The 19,910-nt window shown below is 36.6% G+C and overlaps 1 protein-coding gene across 12 annotated transcripts in view; it reads left to right on the top strand.

Moving 5' to 3' along the window:
* TRPM3 (transient receptor potential cation channel subfamily M member 3) overlaps positions 1-19,910 on the top strand; it is an 862,465-nt gene that overhangs the window by 142,300 nt on the left and 700,255 nt on the right. The gene's annotated exons all lie outside the window — the stretch shown is intronic.

Genomic DNA, 19,910 nt, shown 5'->3' with positions numbered 1-19,910 from the left:
TAGATAATTTTCTCAACACTTGGAATAATTCAATCTATGTTATACCATTTAATATCTGGAGAAACACCCAAAAAGAGCTGTTATTTCTTAAAGTTAATTCTATGCTTCCACTTGGTGGTTTTATGCCATAGAAACCTGAACAAGATCTAAACCCAACTTCTTCCTCTCTCTTGGCCTGAATCCATCTTTGTCTTATAACTACATTATTTTAATCCCCTCACACTGAACTTCCCAGTCATCTTTGACCTCTTCATCTCACTGGCCACTTAGAACCATGATGTTCTACTTCCCATGAATCTGATCACACCTTCCTCATAGGTACTAATGCCCTGATTTAGGCCAATAATTCATGATCTAGATTTCTTTCTGTGTTACTACCAAATAACTTGCCCAAACATTACTTTGATCACATTACAAATGTATTATAAAACATTTAATGGCTTCCCCACTTCCTAGAGAGTAAATTGCTTTCAATGGAATAATGATTCAACTTCCAAGTCTTCCGTGCCATGTTTCTATGTTGCACAAGGTACAGATGCGATTTAGATGTAGTTTCTCAAACTCTGCTTAGTGGGAAAACCAAGATATACATGGCCAACTACCATGCTTGGTAGAAGGTTCTGGTGAACTTGAAGAAAGTGGTGATGGCTCTCTGTGGGATGTAGGGCAGGCTTGTTAAAGCTGATTCCAAAAATGAATGGGAAATGGACGAGGGGAAAATGTAGCAACAGGCTTTGAAAATAAACTAACAGGAATGAAGGCTGATACCAAGCCCAGGCATATCTAGAGAAACTCAGGCTGTCCAGTTTAAACTTCGTAGTCTTAAGCTTGACAGCCTTTCTGATCTTGGCCAACCTTCTTTCTGAGCTTATCTTTTCTTCTCCTTCTGGGCACTCTGTGCCAACAAACTGGCCTCTGCTTTCTTATCTGGCAAGTGCCTTGATTGTCTTCTCCTTGCCTCTGCCTTTTATGTTCTTTTAATAGGCTTGCTTAATTTTCTCTCTAACCAGAGTTCACAGACCATCAATCTCAAAACCTTCCTCACTTCTGAAGATGTGTTTTGTATAGTAAGTACAGTGTTTATTTGTAAAGTAAATTTGAATGTCTGAATGCAAGGCACACACAGTTTATCTGATTCACCACAGTGCCCCCTGATTTCTGTTGTCCTACTCTTTTAAATGGCTTTTCCTTTTAGTTCCATCCAGGCCCTCAACGGCATTTGAATTTGCCATTTTTATGAGCTCTGTTAGATTCTACTGAATTTTTCTTTCAAGTTTTCCCAAGTCCCTCTAGCCGATGGAAGTGTCTTGTCTTTAAATTATCATCTTTCTTTGAGCTTACTGTTTTATGCCCTTCCGTTAGAAAACTATGTACTATTTAAAATACTGGATTTAAAGATTAAATTTGCTTAAATGTTTAATAGTTTATACCTTGTCCTTGCAGTGAGCTGAAGGATTTAGAAGTGTTTTTATAATTTTTCCATGCTCTTGAGAATGCCATACATTCAGCACAAGTGAAACAAATACTAGGTTGAACTGCATGCAATTTTTGTTGATACAAATGGTTGAATATTAACAATTTCAAATGATTCAACACCACACTTGGTTTTTTTATTTGCAAATTTATGAAACTTCCTAAAATGGATTTTTAGTAGGAGTAAACGTTTTTCATTCTCCTTGTGAAAAATTCCAGTAACATTTAAAAACACTTGACGACTATATTTAAAAACCAGAATTTTAAAGATTCATTTTTTTATTTATTTATGATAGAGAGAGAGAGAGAGAGAGAGAGAGAGAGAGGCAGAGACACAGGCAGAGGGAGAAGCAGGCTCTCATGCCGGGAGCCCGACGCGGAACTCGATCCCGGGACTCCAGGATCGCGCCCTGGGCCAAAGGCAGGCGCAAAACCGCTGAGCCACCCAGGGATCCCCAAAAACCAGAATTTTAAAAAGAAACTTTAATCTGAATGTTTGAACAATAATTCCTAACCTACGTTTTAAATAGGAAAAATTTTTACTGAGAAAATATTTCATGAGAATCATTTTATATAGTTTACTATTTCTTCTAAGAAACAAGGAGATGAATGAAAATAAATGTAGTTACTGAGTAGTATTGTGGAATCTGTTGCCCAAACTTGATTTCTGGTTCTGGATAAGTTTTTTGTTTTTGTTTTTGTTTTTATTTCTTCTTTTGTCGTTGGTTTTTGTTTTCTTTCTAAAAAAATAGAAATAATGGTAATGACCTTCTTCTCACAGGTTTTTTGGGAGGATCAAGTAAGCTAATAATTCTCAAGAGGCCAAAGATGGTACCTAGTAGAGGTAATAGATGGTCATATTGGTTTCCTTTCCTTTGTTCAGACAGGGATGGTTTTAAAGAGCAAGCTGGTGACAAATGAGGGTAATTTATAATCCTCAAGGCTATGGGTGGGGAATGTTTGCTTTTTTTTTTTCATATTTTACTGACTTGAGTTGTCTAATATCTTTTGCCTTGTGTTCAACGTCTTTATCTTTTTGGTCTGTAGTTGCTCCCTTTATTCCAGCCAACAACATCCTGTTGTCTTTCAATCTTTGCTTGAACTGCAGTCTTGATACTTGTAGGGACACATCTTCCAGGTCCGTGGGTTTCTTTCTCTTTGGTAGCACTTCCCACAATTGCTTTGAAAAAGTGATTGCGTACTTAATATTTAATATCTCTTCCTTATTAGATTTAAAATGCCAATTTCATTCATTCTCACTGCAGCGCCAAGCATGGTACCTAGTCCATAACAGTGTAGTGCTTGATAATTGCAGAATCAATGACTGAAAAATCTAATTAGTTTCGACCTAGAGTAGCACATGCACAATCAGGATGGACGAGGAGTCTGTTAGGTGGCCTCCTTAAGGTAACTTCAGCTATATGATGTATCTAAAGTAGCAGTCTACTGGCCCTTATTTATGGAGCTGGTAGAAAGGAGAGTCTTGTCTTTAGCCAAACCAAGGATGTGGGCTTTACATTTAGAATCATTAAAATTTAAAGATTTGCAAGTGACTGAAACTGAACTCTGGAGAACTTCTAGAAATAGACATGTTGTTCAGATTATAAGAGCCCAGATCAATTGTTAACTTAGATAAGGGAAATTATTAGTTAAATTTCCAGTGTTTATGTGCATAATGAACTTGACATAGTAGATTCATTATTTCTTTCATCCTCTTCTCTCCCTCTCCTTTCCTTTATTTACTTAAATAGGTTCCTAATAATTTTACCCCATTTTACTCTATGTGCCACTAAGATCTATCCATCTATCTCTTAAAAAAGAAGAATGTAGATGAATATGTGTGTATATATCTTATCTCACCAATACTGTTTTGTTGAAAATAATTTTCTAGATGGGTTATTTAAATGTTATATGGGGATGACATTATCTTGTCTCCCATTTTATTTGGTTCTTTTCTCCTTCTCCACTCGAAGAAACTGTTTGGCTAGAATTCTTTCAGCAGGATCTGATATTTTTCAAGTATTCAAACCTATTCACATAAGTTCAAGTCCCCAGGATTTGCATCATGGTTTCTCTGGAAAAATGGACTCTGTTCTCTGGGCTCTGGATTGCAAATGTGCATTTCCTCAAACCATTAGAGTAATCTCTCCTGGGGTGCTGAACCCATTGAAGAAAATTGAAGACAAAAATTCTTTTGTTCTTAAGTTTCAAATGAATTTGCTCTGAAGCTAATGTTTCCCTTGCCTTGTATATACATCACAGAAGTGAGAGGCTAGTAAAATGTGTGTGTTGACCCTAATGTATGATGTTAACTATTCTCCAGATTGAAATAGGTAGACTTGATAGAAGCAGGATTTAATTTCTGCTTCAGCATCTAATGTTCCTTGAGGGACTTTTCACCCTTTACTCTGCTCTCCTGTGTGCATTTCATTTGATGAGGCCAAGATAATACAGCAGATACCTTGCATGCACTCTGAGATTTCAACTCTGAACTCTTTTGGGTGGGGATTTATGGCTATTTTCTTTTTCAGTTTTTAAGTCTTTATATATATATATATATATATATATATTATATATATATATATAAAGTCTTTATATATATATAAAGTCTTTTTTTAAGTCTATTAAGAAATAGCCAGATTTTGTACTTTTTAGAAGAAATTTTCTTTATGTCCATAAACTTTATATGCTTGTGTATGTCCATGTGAGACTGTAGGAGGTAAGAAAGGACAAACCTGAAGGCAACGGCAAGGTTTTTCCCTGCTGGTTTTTCTCATAGAACTTGTAGTGTGCCCTTTATTTATTTTATTTTATTTTATTTTATTTTTCTAAAAATCTGGCTATGTAAGATGGGTCCTGCCCAAATCTTCTGGACAGTGGTACAGAAATCTGAGTAATGAGCCTTTGATTACTGTGGTTTCTTTGAAGACAGGAAAAGAACCCTTCAACTTCTTAGAACTGGAGCTATCTGAAGACTGTTATTTGGCAGACAGTAGAAAAATTGTAGAAAAGTACACATTTTAACGTGGAAATGTATTCACAATATAGGATGGAGTAAAAAGCATGGCACATAATAGTGTCTAAAGTATGATCTTTTATCCAAAGAGAGTAGTTCTGTGGATATGCATCTGTGAGATTATATCTGTGGATATTTTTCTGAATATGGATTTTGGTACTAGTATAAGTTTTATAGTAAAAGTCTTAATTTTTGAGTGGTTATTACATGTCAGGCATTGCTAATACATGACCTAAATTATTTCACTTCTCATGTGATAAACATATTTTGATAAGTAATATTAAAACAATAAGAAGCTTCAAAAGAATGTTACCTTCTTTCCCCATCCTGCCAACTAAGTCAGGTGTATAAATATCAAATATCTAACTTGAAAAATTACAGCATTAATATTCCTCGTAAAGACTCAAAGTCTTAATTTATTTCCTTTAGTTTAAGAAATGTCTTCATAGACTTGATATATGGATGTGAAATACCATGGTTCTTGACTTAAAAAAAAAAAGATGTACTATTGAAGATCCTTTCAATTCACATCATCTGTGGATGTGCCAATGCTTGAATTTTCTTTCCTGAGTGCTAACCCACAGATAATTTGATGCTATCGAATTAGAGATCAGGTTCTCTCCAATTTGGGGACCATGAGGATTTAGAATGTAGAAACCATCATGTTTGGCAATTGTTAGCTTTTGGTATGTGGTGGTCTCTGATTCAGTGGTTCCTGAGGCTGTTGAGGAAGCTGCTTAAATGCATTGCTCACTATCAAGAATCAGGGAAGATGTTGCCCTCTTTACAGATGCAATGTAAAATTTAAAATTCTGAGTGCAATTTTTTTCTTGCAAGCTCCTAAGTCATCTTTTTATGCTTTCTTTGCCAAGAGAATTGGGGTTCCTTGGTGAAATTCTAAACTGGGGTGAGACCAAAAGTAGACCCCTGCAGATTGGTAGGGAGTGGTGGATCTACTAAGCAATAGAACTTACGTACAAAACCTGTCATGAGCACAGCTCCAAGATTAGTAGATTCGAGCACCTGCCTGCCAGTATCTTAAGGGTTTATAGAAAGCCCTTAAATGGTTAGTTACATGTTCATCCCCAAATGGACTCAACAACCTCTTAACTCTCTCAAAACTATGTCCTTGAAAAACTGCTAGCATGGTTACAGTAGGTAAAACATACATTTCAAGGACACAGGGAAGGAGTTAAGGAGCCTCTGATTGCCTGAGGTCAGCTTACTGGCCAACTGGCTGTTGCATCCTCTTGATGACCAACTTTAGCACAACTCTTCTTGACCTGTTCAATAACTTGAAGGAGTATGGGAATTATCAGTTGAGCAAACATCATCCCTGGGAAAAGCTACATATAAGTACATTTTCCAATATTTTGATTATTACTCAGCTGTAGCTCTCAGTGCCAATGGAGAAAAACATGCTCCTATTAGAAAAGTAAATGCTTGTAATTCGTGTCTATGTCTGTCAAATTGTGTGGTAAACTAAGAATCTGACTGATAACTATGAACATTGTTATTTTCTTCAAATATTTTATCATTTCCTAGGCTTTTGAATACTCATCAAAGTTATTGCTATAAATATTTTGAGTACCTATCCATGGCTTAAGCTTACAATTCAAGTATGAATGATCTAGTATCGTATAAAGAACATTACCATGTAGTACTAACTTTTTAGAAGTTACCATCAATAATAGCATGAAAAATAATGTTATATATACATTCTCCCAATATTGACTCCCTGCTGTATCTATCCTTGATCTTGGACAGCTACTATAAAGCCAACATTTCCAAATTTCTTTTCATTAATTCCACTCGCTCAACTTCTCTAAATGTATCCTTTTCTTGTATTTTTTAAAGATTTATTTCTATTGAGAGGGCATGCACACAGTGTGGGGGGAAGGGGCAGAGGGTGAGAATCTTCAAGTGAAGTCCCCACTGAGCATGGAAACTGGTGTAGGGACCCTGGTGTGGGGCTTGATCTCGGGACCCACGAAATCACGACCTGAGCTGAAACCAAGAGTCGGATGCTTAACCAACTGAGCCACCTGGGTGCCCTGTCGTCTTGTATTTTTTTTATTCCAGGGATTTGTCCACCATACTTTCCCCTTCCTCCAGACAAGAAATTTTAGTCATTCTTGTTCCATTCTTTATCTTATAATTTCCACATCCAACCAATCACTATTTCTTACTGACTTCTTGCCTATGTATTTTAAGGATCACTAGAAAATGTCTGTGAATGTCAATGTATAGTGACTGATATTTTTATTGTAGATAGGGAGTGGTTAGGTAATCTGAATGAGTGCCATAGTCTGGCTGTAATGCAGTTGGAGATGGAAAGGATTGTGGTAGGCCAGATAGTAACCATGTGAAAATTCAAACTTCATGTTTTTAGATATCCCAGTGTCTTTTTCTTAAGATTAAAAAAATTTATTCATTTGAGAGAGAGTACACAAGCAGGGGGAGAGGCAGAGGAAGGGGGAAAAGCAGACCCCCCTGCTGAACTGGGTACCCAATGTCTCTGAGTAGAGAGTATGATTGCGGGGCTCCATCCCAGGACCCCAGGATTATGACCAGAGCTGAAGGTAGATGCTTAATCAACTGAGCCACTGAGGCACCTCAGATATTCCAGTATCTAAAGAGAAGCTGGGAATCTGAATCTGGGTCTGCTCCTGATTTTGAAATGTAAGCTGATAATTCAAGTTAAAAAATAGACCAGGCCAATTAAGTTCTAGAAACCTACTTGACCCTGTGGCTTGCCAGGTGTAGATCTATGCATATAGTGTTGGCTTCTATGTTTCATATGCAGTTTACTTTTTCTGAAGTTATTAAATATCTGATTTTTCAGAAATTGGTTTTCTAGATTGATAGGCTGAGAATACCGAAGAGGCAAATGTGTAATCATATCCCCATTGAGTTATCTTAGGAGACTCCATGTCTTATAATTTCTTGGTTACCTTTTTGCCAAAAGGGATGGACTTCAAAGTCTATTACATTAAGTAACTTTTTCTCTATTTGATTTTTTATTAACATAGGAAGTAATGTATTTTATGACATTAGAAATCTCTTTAGAATTTTGAGCTGCTGAATAGTTTTAAGACTCTCCTAGGATTCTATTAAAATTACTACTAATATTGTGTTCATACCATACCATTTGACTGAAATAAATTGTTACATGTAGGTACGTTGTTTGTTTTTTCTTTCTGGCCTTTCCAAAGAGACCTAAGACTGCTAAAAGGTTAGGAAAATCCTAGCTGAAATTTCAGTGGTATCTATGGGAGCATCGAAGAATAGAAAGGGTAGTGACTGGCAGTTTCCATGGCAACAACGGAATTTTCGGAGCTAGAAAGATGTGTAGGTTACACCATCAAATGTGCCAGAGATGGTCTCCATGACGACAGCAATGTGAATGGGGAAATGTATGCTCATGAGATTTTGTTTTAGAAGCCTATTGGATTAATTTAGAAGAAAATGCTTGCCAAATCAATATTTCTTCTATCTTTTGAAAAATATAGTAAAAATAAGGGATTCTATTCCTGTATTTTTGAGAAAATAACATTCTGGAATTGTGTTAAGAGGGGCTATTGACTTACAAATAACTCCTTTGGCAGCATTTCGGAAATGAAGCACCCAAAGAATGCAGATTTTTTTTCAAATTTACTTTTATATTTCAACATTTATTTCAGGGAGCACAGCTTCCAAATGTGAAAATAACTGGAGTTATTTAAACTTTCTAATGTTTCTGAACATAAATCAACCAGCAGAATGCATAATAAAGCTTTTTTCCTGTTGCATCAAAAAGATAGAATTTATTACAGCAGTCATGGAGAATGCTCAAAACTAATTACTACCCAAGTCCCTCCCATGTTTTGGTTTGTAACAGCTTTTGGTGAATTTTCCTTATTGCTGTGTTTTGAAATCTCTAATTTAACATGAGGACTAGGGAGATGGACCATGCCTTTTAGTGTTGTGTGCATAATTAAGGACACATATACAAAGTGTTAGTAAGGGATCGATTCAGCCCTAGAAATAAATGCTGGCCTTATGCCTAAGGTTTAAAACACTTTGTGAACACATTTCATTTTTGTTTCATGGGCAGATGCTAGTATAATAATTTTTTGGGATCTGCTTGTTAAGATTAATTTGTTTGTGTTAGTAAAGAAATGTAAAATTTACAAAACTGTAAATTGGGTTTTTGGAAAAGCAAAGAAGGGATAGATAGTATCTTCAGGGCTGGTGCTGGCTGGGAGCAGTTAGAACGAATGAGGCAAGAAGAAGGAGGTGTTCCCAGAACCTGTGGAGAATGGCTCTAGGGGAGAGTCACTTGATAGGAGCTGCAGCCTTTTATAGAGGGACAAAGCTGATTAACTTGGAGTAGCCTAACAGAGCAGGAGTGGGGGAGTGAATATTCCTGACTACTCTCTCCACCTTTCTTAATTTCCTGTTAATGTCGCCCACTGGCTGAACCCAAAAGAAGTGAGAAGACAAAGACTCAACATAGAAGTCCCTCAAGGTTCATTTGCCAGAGCACACAACAGGGAAATGAATGGAAGATGGATCAGGGGGGCCAAACACAAGCTATCCAGCATCACAAGTAATGACACACTTTTGAAGAATGAAATTTTTTTTGACCTAAAAGTATCATGTATAAATATATGTATACATATGCATATGTATTAGTTTGGGTAAAGATTTATGTAAATATTGATGTAAAATGTTAGAAAACTTCTTACAGTCCATAAAACATTGAATAATGTAGACTATTGACTGAAGTATTTTTAAGGAGTTCCATTCATTATCGATAATTTATCCAGTATCCGTAGACAGTATGCATTACTGTTTGGGGTTTATACAAAGGGAGCTGAATAATATAGTCCCCTTTTCTAAAGTTCAGTATCACAGACCAGAAAAAGAGGATTTTATTTTAATCCTTAGCTTTTATTATTATTTTTTTAATTCATGAGAGAGAGGTAGAGAGATAGGCAGAGGGAGAAGCAGGCTCCCCGGGGGGAGCCTAATATGGGACTTGATCCCAGGACCCCCAGCATCACGACCTGAGCCAAAGGCAGATGCTCATCCACTGAGACACCCAGGTGCCCCAGTAATCCTTAGTTTTGTCTTTTAGACAAGACATTATAAACTATCTTAGTGGTTGAATAAAATTCATATACTTCTGAATAAAAGTGGAAAAAGGAAGTTATAAGCTGGTCATTAAAGAATTTGTTTTTGAGAGACTGGAAGGTATAGAAAGCAATACATGATGAACTGCAGAAACTATAACTTCATAGATAAGAGTTTTATAGTTGTTGGGAATTTTGTGGTTTTTCAAGATTACTAAACAAGAATCAAATATTCCTGATATAGGGATTCATCTGATATTTTTGCTACTTCTACACAAGGCAAACATTTTCTATTCGCTCTTCTATAGTCTCGTGTATAGATCTCTTATTCTCCTTGCTTAAATTCAGCGTAAATACTACTGCACTTAGGGTCAACAAAGATGAATTAAAATCTTGGTTTTATCATTTTCTAGTAGTAGGATTTTGATTAACGTAGTGCCTGTTGATTTATGAAATGTGAACTTAGAATGAAATGACGAATGGAAAGGCTTTTTACCTGTAACTGGCACACTGTAAATCTTATGAAGTAGTCCTATCCTTCTATTTATCAGTAAAACAGTCAGTTGGTTTACTTAGATTTTATTAGGGTGAGAGTGAGAGGAGATGCAGAAGGAGAGGGAGAATCTCAAGCAGACTCTACTGAGCACGGAGCCCAATCCCATAACTTTGAGATCATGACCTGAGCCAAAATCAACAGTTGGATGCCTAACTGACTCAGCAATCCAGGTGTCCCTCAGCTGGGTTTTCTAAATGGAGCATTAGAAAAGTAACCTTTAAAGGATGCCTGGGTGGCTCAGCAGTTGAGCATCTGCCTTTGGCTCAGGTCGTGATCCCAGGATGCTGGATCGAGTCCCACATCGTTCTCCTTACAGGGAGCCTGCTTCTACCTCTGCCTATGTCTCTGCCTCTCTCTCTGTGTCTCTCATAAATAAATAAATAAAACCTTTTTAAAAAGAAAAAGTAACCATCTAGAAAGTCTAATTAGAATTCTCATTGACTTTTTTTTTTTTCTAGTATGATTCTTTTTCCCTTAGGTAAAACAAGCAGTTCCTTTCAAGGACTCCATTTTTTAACTGAATCCTTAGACTGGCTCTACAAGGTATCCAACCTTAGCTTCTTAACTTGTAAAAGCTTCCATATTCCAAGTCTACAGAAAATATGAATTGGTTTCCTTAAATTCAGAGACTAATGTGGCTGCTATGCACACATGAACAAGAAGAAAGGTGGACATTTGTTCATGTTTATACTTGTCGATGCTTGTATCTAGTGGCACATAAACATGGGTCTTGGTCTAACAGACCATAGGATGCCACCACTTCTGCCAATAAGAAGAGCAGTTGAGTGCTTATCCATGTCAGACACAGTATTAAGGCTTTACATACACGACTTTATTTGAATGGGAACCTGTAATTCATAGGTATTATCTTCATTTTATGGCTGAATAAATGGAAGTTTTGAGAATTTACACTGCTTGTTCAAAGCCAGGCAGCTAATAAATACCAGGGATGGGATTTAAAACAAAGTTGAATACTAAAGCCATGTTCTTAATACCACAATTTCAAATACCTTAACTGTGTTCAATGGCATGCATTTATTCATTCCCGTGCCCTTAGCATGAATCACAATAGACTGTGATTGTTGACTTCTGTCCTTGAGTTTGTTAGCACTTTGAGGTCAGGTCTAAGCAGAAAGGAGATACTCAAAAATTGTAGAATCACTCCATATTTACTGAACCAACCCAGGCCCTTCTCCAAATGTTGAGGACAAATAAGAGCAATTCCTTTCTCCAAAAACTAAGCCATTCCCAATACTAGAGAAAACTGTGCAGCGTAATGAATTGTATGGGTTCTGAAATACATACATGCCTTCACATCTTAATTTTCTTGTTTGAGTAATCTTCTCTGAGCCTCAGTTTCTTTACCTGTAAGCTGTGGTCATTAGTGGCTACATCATTATGTTGTTAGCATTTGTGTGCTGCCAAATATACCACTCAGTACGTGGTCGCTAGTAATAATACTTGCGTGCCATCTGTTTTCCTATCCAACAAATCTTTTTCTCAGTTTTGAACCTGGCAGTTGTCTAGAATCGCACTCAACAACTGCTTGAGAGTACACACAGACCATTCCAGTCAGTGAGATGCCCGGGTTCTAGCTTTACCGCACCTAGGAGACTCTTAATTCCCACTACTCTTTGGTCTCCAGGGATGTGCTCACCTGCTCTATTCTACCTCTGGTTTTGATTATATTCACCATGGGTCTGGAAACATCCTCTTCCCTGTTTACCCCATCTAAATGTTACTAGCTCTTTAGAATTTAATTTGATTTTGATCCTTTTAAAAAGTCTCCCTATTTTCTAGTATTTACTGATGTGAGTATTCTAGGTCTTACCACATAATACTATATTCTCTGTTATGCTGCCTGATAGCATTCCATATGTGTGAGGCTTAAGGTTAGTGGTTATGCCTTGTGTCCATATATAATATTAGTTAGATATTGACTATTCTGGTTTCTGAGTTCTCTTCTGATGAAATTTCTTTCTCTGGGAAGCATGCATTAGAGAGATTGATCCATGATCTACCCCCATGGACTTCAGTTGGTTACTGTTTCTCCAGAATCAAGATGACTCTGCCTCTCTCCTTAGGAAATGACTGACCAAGATGAAACTAAGTTTAAACTTCTCTTAATTGTGGTACTAAGAGTTGGGCTTCCTCCTCATTTAGCTTGTAATATCACAAAATTACAAGCATGCAAAATTTCTCCTAACCTTGGGAAAGATCTAAATAAAGTATTTCCAGACAAGAAGGGTGAGCATCTGGGTGGCTCAGTCAGTTGGGTGTTGGACTCTTGGTTTTGATTGGGATAATTATCTTGGGGTCTTGGGATTGAGCGCTGAGTCTGGCTCTATGCTCAGCAGGAAGTCTTTTTTTTTTCAGCAGGAAGTCTTCTGGGGGTTCTCTTTCCCTTTCCTTCTGCCCCTACCCCCAAAGCAGATAATCTTAAAATATTTACAGACCACTTCATGTGTATGTTTCCTCATGAGCCATGTACATATATTGGGATTATCTTTTGGGACTGGAAGCCTTTTTCTAAAAGGAAGAATTTCCCTTGGCAAATAATCAAGACACATTGAGGAATAGGGTCCTTTCTAATACAGGGGATGTTGGGTGTTAATATCTTAAATCAAGACTTCTTGAATCTACACATACTGATCAATTGGCTGTGTTGAAGGATTGTGGAGGAAGTGAAAACAGGCTTTCACACACCTTAGCAATCTCTGTAGAAATTTGTTCTATAAAAACGAGTATTAAGTATTGTTCCAGATAATACTCTTCAGTATTTTATATTGGTGTTAGACTTAACTGAACAATTCAGATGCTTTTCTCCTGCATCATAAAGGTATGATTAAGCATGTGTGTGTGTGTGTGTGTGTGTGTGTGTGTAAAAAAAATTTTTTTTTTTTTGAAGGACCATATGATTGAGAGGAGGAGAGGGAGAAAGAATATCAAGCAGACTCCAAGCTGAGTGTGGAGCCCAGTGCTGGGCTCCATTTGACAACCCTGAGATCAAGACCTAAGCTGAAATCAAGACTCAGATGCTTAGCCCACTGAGCTATCTGGGTGCCCCTAAGCATCTATATCTTCTACATAGGCTATTTAATGTGTTATGTCTGACAAAAGTTGAAAAATGATTTAAGTATTATATGAACATAAACATGATGGTCTTTCTAGTCAAGGTAATTATAAATTTGTGATGCAATATCCTACTTAAGATAGTTTTATTTTTTTATTTTTTTAAGATAGTTTTAAAAAATAAGACACCACTGATTTTTAACACTAAAAAATTGTGCTTTTAATGTTTATATCTTCAGGCAATTGTATATAGCAATTCCATTTGAGCTAGAATTTTAAGAAGCTACATCTAAATTGTATCATTGTGTTTGAGATGGTTGTGTACATTACATATTATTCAATAATATATACAATATAAAGGCTGGACATGCTTAGGTCCTAGCCAAGGGAATTTTTTAAAATGAAGCCTCATTTGTTAAAGTTTTCCTTAGATAATTGAAGATGTACACTCAAGGGCATTATTATAGTTGCATTCTAAAGTTTTGGTAATTTGGAAGATATTTCTATGTTGTCACTATTCAGAGTTTCCAAAGGGCAACAACGGGAAGCATCTGAGTACGAAAATACAAAGGAGAATGAAGTTGGAGTCTTGTATCCTTAGAACTTGGTATGGGATCTGTGTTTTATGTATTTAGTGTTGACTGAATAGCACTTCATTTTGTCAGAACCAGGAAAACTATGGTCTAGGCAGATATTCAGTACCTTGGGATGGCTCTAACTATAGTGTTATCAAATGAGGAATGCTACAGGTTGTGGTGCTTTGAACATTATTGCTCAATAGTTTTCTGAAGTGTTTGTACTGATTCACAGAGTGGTTGTATCAGCAGTGTGCTTAGTTCAAGTTCTACTTTGCTGTCAACACTTGGAATGTTCAGATTTTTCTATTTTAGGCATTTTAGTGTGTGCATAGTGGTATTTTACTGTGTTAATTTGCATCACCTTGCTGATTAAGGAAACAGTCCTTTTTGTAAGTGTTTAGTGACAATTGGCATAATTCTTTTTTGAAGTTCCTTGTTGCAAGCCTTTTTTTTTTCTATAGGTTAATCTGTCTTTGAATTATTCACGTATTCTAGATACCATTTAGCACATGTATGGCAAATATCTCCCACTCTGTAGCTTGCTGCTTTATTTTTTGAATGTTACTTGATAGTCCAAATGTCTGTCAAGAAGATAAGTGTATGATCATACAGTTGATACTAAAGAACAATGAGAAAAATGGAAACCATTTTTCCTGGTTCTGACAAAATGAAGTGCTATTCAGTCAACACTAAATTCAGCTATGTGAACAACATAGTTCAATTTCACAAACCCTAATGTTAAGTGAAAGAAGCCAGGTACAAAATAGTATATAATGAGTCCATTTATGGAACATCCATATACAGGCAAAAGTTATTGATAGGGGAGACTAGTAATGTCCTCTTTTTATATCTTGGTGCTATTCATGTGGATGTTGCTTACTCTGGTGAATTTATTTAGTAAAGAGACATAGAGTTATACCTTCTGGATTTATGTATTTTTCTGTATATTTTTCTATACATTCTACTTCAATAAAAACTTCAAGGTAGACTAAACATAATAATATATTAGAGTCAGAAATGATCTTACAGAGGAAGCAATTAATGGGCCTGACTTATTGCAGATCTCCCTTATGCTAAGTTTGTTCTGATTAAAATTTTAGCTATTGAACATAAGTTTGGGGCCAAAAAGGCTCCTATTAAACTGCTTAAACTTATTTGGTTTAAAGAAACTTGTATTAGAACATCCATATGATCCTTTCATATTATAAAATGACTCAAATGTTCATCTTTGGTGGCTATTAAAACTCCATTTCTGAGGTTAAAAGTGTTTTTTTTTTTTTAAGGTTTTTAATGCTCCTACACCCTGGATTTATTATAATATTCTATTACCAAAATATCTTCAGTTAATAGGAATTGTTTGAAGGAATGGCTATTTAAATACTTTATCCATATCAGGCAGTATAGCATGGTGAAAAATTTAAAAATGACTTGGCATCTCCAAAAAGTGGTTTCAAGTCTCCTATTTATCAGTTGTTTGCATTGTGTAAATTTCTTAATGTTTTAGTTAGAACCAAGAAACCCTCTCATGGAATATAGTAGCTATTCAATTTTTAGAGCCTTTCACATTTCAAAATCTTATTTAAGAGAATCTCAATTACAATGATAAAGGTAACAATTTTTTTGAATAGCATAGTAAATAGAAAACACTCTTAAATTTAACTTAAATTTTGAACAGAAATCTAAATATCTTTTAATCTATGCTTCACTGTGCCTTTGTGAATAGAAACACAGAATTTCCAAGTTTTGTATTCTTTGTATGTCAAATTTAGAATACGATTGAACATAAATCATACCACCTATTTGATGACTAGACCCTAGCAGTACATTTAATTTGGAGAAAATGAGTAATTCTAATAGTCAAGATGATGAAAAAACAGCCAGCAATTAGTGGACTCTTACTATGTGACAGGCACTGTTTTATTACACATTTCACTATTTATCCCTAACAACTTGGTTAAAATAGAGCACTACATTCCTATTACACTAAGTAGGAAAGAGAAAGGTTAAGAACTCCTTTTAAACATGCTACAAATATAGAACTCTTGGAAAATTGCTTGTTATGTAGCCTTTTACTGATAATTATGAAATGTAATTTTGTAGATTTCAAATCTCATTTGATTTAAAGGGTTTCTGTAAATCACTTGCTGGGGAAAACTGTTCAGTCAAGAGTTGGCTTTAAAATTCTTAGAGCTCTGTTATAGTTTTATGATCTCCCTTACTCACAAATGAAAATAATGAAATACTAAAGCAATTTTTTTCCAGATTTCTTCTAGGTTAATTCAGAATTTGGAGTATCACCCCTACCCCCTTACCACCCAGTATTAGAAATTATGATCTATGAGCTGTGAGGGGGTAAAAAGACTATAGTTTTGTCAGCAAGTATCTAGGTATGTAAATTCATTGCAGCATTCTGTACAGGAAAGAAAACATACGAAATAATCACAGGAATTGAATATTCACAAACACACCTGTCTAACCATAACCTCAATCCAGAAATTGACCATCACCAGCAAGTCCATGATTCCCTCCTGCAGACCCTCCCAGGCACTGGGCCCCTAGATACAGCCTAGTTGACTGTTTATCTTAGTTCAGCTTTTCTAAGTAGATTTAAAAAAGAAACATTTTTATCTATAGGTGCAAGCGTGTTGGCATAAAATTTATGATCTTTTTTTTAAAATAGGGGGGTATCCCTTTTGATCAGTATTCCTAGGGACTTCTTAGTCTTTCCCCCCACAGGCTTTGGGATAAGTTTCTTGGCTGCCTCTGGGATTCACATGGGAATCACTTCTGGAATTTGGCCAGCTGCCTGAGAATTTTCCAATCACTCAGTTTGTTAGTGAAAATTTCAGGGTAGCAGTAGCTCCCTTGAGCTAATGGACACACTCTACAGCTGTCAAACAAGTAATCAGAGAGTCCAAATCAGCTTCTACAATTGTACTCCCAATCAAAGAGAATAGCGCTGCTGGGAATCTCATCACATTTTACCAAAGAAATTTATTTTAAGGTCACTGTGTCTCATCTAAAATCTTGGTTCTCTTAAGTGGTTGCAGGTCTATTTCCAGTTACTGATTCTTCTTCAGCCAGTGAACCTAACATAGATACCTACCTAGGAAGATACCAAAACAGCAAGGTGAAAGGCCAACTGTTTAAGACCTCTGAAGGAGGGAAAAAGACTTCTATCAGGAGTTAGGAGGATGGCAAAAAAGCTACCTTCAATCACCCTAGGACTAACTGAACTAGGACCTGTGCATACTCTTGCTGCCTAAATTCCCAAGAGCGAGGTGACAATTTCCCTGTGGGTATTCTGCTAATTCCGCATGCCTCGTTACTTTGTTCGGAGTTCTTTTGTCTCTATTCTCTTATTTTGTGGCTTTGGCAGTCCTTGACCTGGATGGGAGATCTTTTTGGTGAGAAAAAAGGCTGGAATAAAGTGGGGACCCTGTACTAGAGCTCAGGCCTTCTTTTACTTCTTGCCGCTATTTTCTAGAACATGACTTTGTTCCTAATCAAGAGAATTAAAGTCCACAATACTAACTCTTTATTTTTTTCAAAGATTTTTATTTGAGAGCAAGAGTGACAGTGTGAGAGAGTGCACAAGCAGAGTGGAGGGGCACAGGGAGAGGGTGAGGGAGAAGCAGACTCCCCGCTGAGCAAGGAGCCCAACACAAGGCTCAATCCCAGGACCCTGAGATCATGACCTGAGCTGAAAGCAGATGCTTAACCAACTGAGCCATCCAGGCGCCCCTCACAGTGTTAACTTTTACAATGTAAACTGTAGATTGCTTGGTGAACTTCAGGAAATCTCCATGTCCTGATCTGCAAATTGGAGATAATAATAAAATCTCCCTCAGGGAGTTCTCCTGAGGATTTAATGGCTTTATTGCCAGCATCTGGGACAGAGGCACACACTCCAGGTAGATCAACTGTTACAAAGCAAGGCTTTCCAGAATGCTTTCCTGGGCATGGTCGCTTTGGATTGTTGTTTTTGTATAGCCTTTTCAAATTGTGTTCCTAGCCTATGGTAAAATATTTCTTAATATCGCCAGGTTTTCCAAGCTATTGTTTTAAGGAAGAAAATTTGATTCAGAGATTACATTGAATGCTTTCCTTAGAATCGTTTTTGTTTATCATCTAGTTAGAACAAGGGAGTCCTAAAAATTTAAAAGAAATTCCTTATTAATTCTATTCATCATAGTCCAGTTAATGCCCTGTCTCCCTATGACTTTCAAACCATCAATTAAATAGGCTCATTTGCCTTGAAATCTTCAACTTCTTTCTATTGGTGGAATCTCCTCTATAAGAAATCCATTTGAATATATAATGAGTTTTAAATTTCTGAATATGCAGATACACCACTGCCAAATTATTTCTATTAGAGAGTAATCTGCATTCAAATGACTGAATTCATTTTTTTGATCTCTCACATAATAAAAACATGCTTAAACCGTCTAAATTGAGGGAGGACTCTTAAGGCCCCCTGCCCTATTGAATAAATGAGAGGAATGTTCTTGTGGGGAGATACTTTAAGATAGCATTGAAGTGTGTCCTTAAAACATAGTATCCTATACCATCATACCAATCATATAGTATCATATATAGTATCGTACCAATATAGTATCATACACCAATACACCATCATAGCTCTGTAAGGTCAAGCCTTAAGCAAACGAGTCACATAAGCAAGCCTTAGCAATGAAGACCCAGATTTTCTTCCCTTCTCCCCACACCACCTCAACCTATTTTTATGTTAGTGGCATGAGACTGCAAGCTGTCTGCAAGGCTGCTGAAAGCCTAATATGGTCCTTCCCTTAGGTCAGTGTGTGTCCCAAGCCCCACATACCTCTCTGTCACAAGATGTCATTCCTTTAAGCTCTAACTCCATTTCTCCTGTTCTCTAAGGAAACTGTAGGAGGAGAAAGCTACCCAGCATAAGGTGCTTGTGGGTATTCTTGAATAAGTAGTTAACATGTCAGTGTTTTAAAACTTGGGCCTTAATGATAGAAAAGAACTCCAATTTTTGTATGTATCAATATTTGTAGGAGTTGCTTATGAGGTACTAAGCAGGTACTGTACTAGGTCCCTTGATCATCATAAAGTACTATTAATCTTTGGAATTTTTTGGATAGCCTTTACCTCATTTTTGATTCAGCTCAAGTATAGTCTCTAAAAGACCCTCCCATCCCATCCATCTTTGTCCCCTTTTTCTGATCCATTTTGTTTGACATCATTTATCACTGACATTATAACTCATTCTTATCCCTATATTTGTTTATATTCTGACACATCAACTAAAGTGGTAGCCCTATGAGAGTATGCCCTTTGTTTTGTTTGCCACTTTATCCCCAATTACTAGAACAATAGGTGTTACATATTGAGTGAGGTTGGGCATTATCCCCACTTCCACAGTTGAGGAAGCTGGGCTGAAAAAAGTTAATGAGCTCAAAGTCCATAGCAAGTGGTGGAAATGGGTCAGAACCCAGGGTTTTTGGGCTCTACATCATTCATCTTTTATTACATCATGGTGTAACTTTCCCCCAACTACAGTATAACGAGGAGGGATCCTAATAGAGGCAGACAACATGAGCTCTTGAAGAGATTATTCTTGCCTGAATCACACCCTTCAGAATATCTAAAATCCTAATCCATTGGCTATCTTTTCTATCTGTGCAGCTAGCTCAATTAATGTTTATCTCTGGGGAATTTCTAGAATCTAAGAAAGCAATTTCTCAGGGATGCCTGGGTGGTAGTTCAGTCAGTTGAGTGTCTGACTCCTGATTTCAGTTCAAGTCTTGATCTTGGTCCTGGGATCAAGCTCCATGCTCAGTGAGGATGAGCTGGGGATCCTCTTTCCCTCTCTTTCAGTCCCCTCACCTGCTCTACAAGTGATTTTTTTTTTTTAAGTGAAAAGGAACACTATATTTTGAGAGAAACCATATGAATATCAATGCAGTAAGTCACCTGGCTATTGGAAAACAGTTTTAAAAAAATGGAGATATAATTCTTAAGACCTTTACATGGGGTCTGAAGTTTGCTTATTAGGAAAATCCCCAATAAGAAACATGGCATTATGTGACTTAATATAAAAAAAAAAAATTCAT

Source organism: Vulpes vulpes, chromosome 1, assembly GCF_048418805.1.
Source record: "Vulpes vulpes isolate BD-2025 chromosome 1, VulVul3, whole genome shotgun sequence".
Lineage (NCBI taxonomy): Eukaryota > Metazoa > Chordata > Mammalia > Carnivora > Canidae > Vulpes > Vulpes vulpes.
The sequence above is the reverse complement of the archived record's forward strand: the minus strand, read 5'-3'. Positions and strand labels throughout refer to the sequence as shown.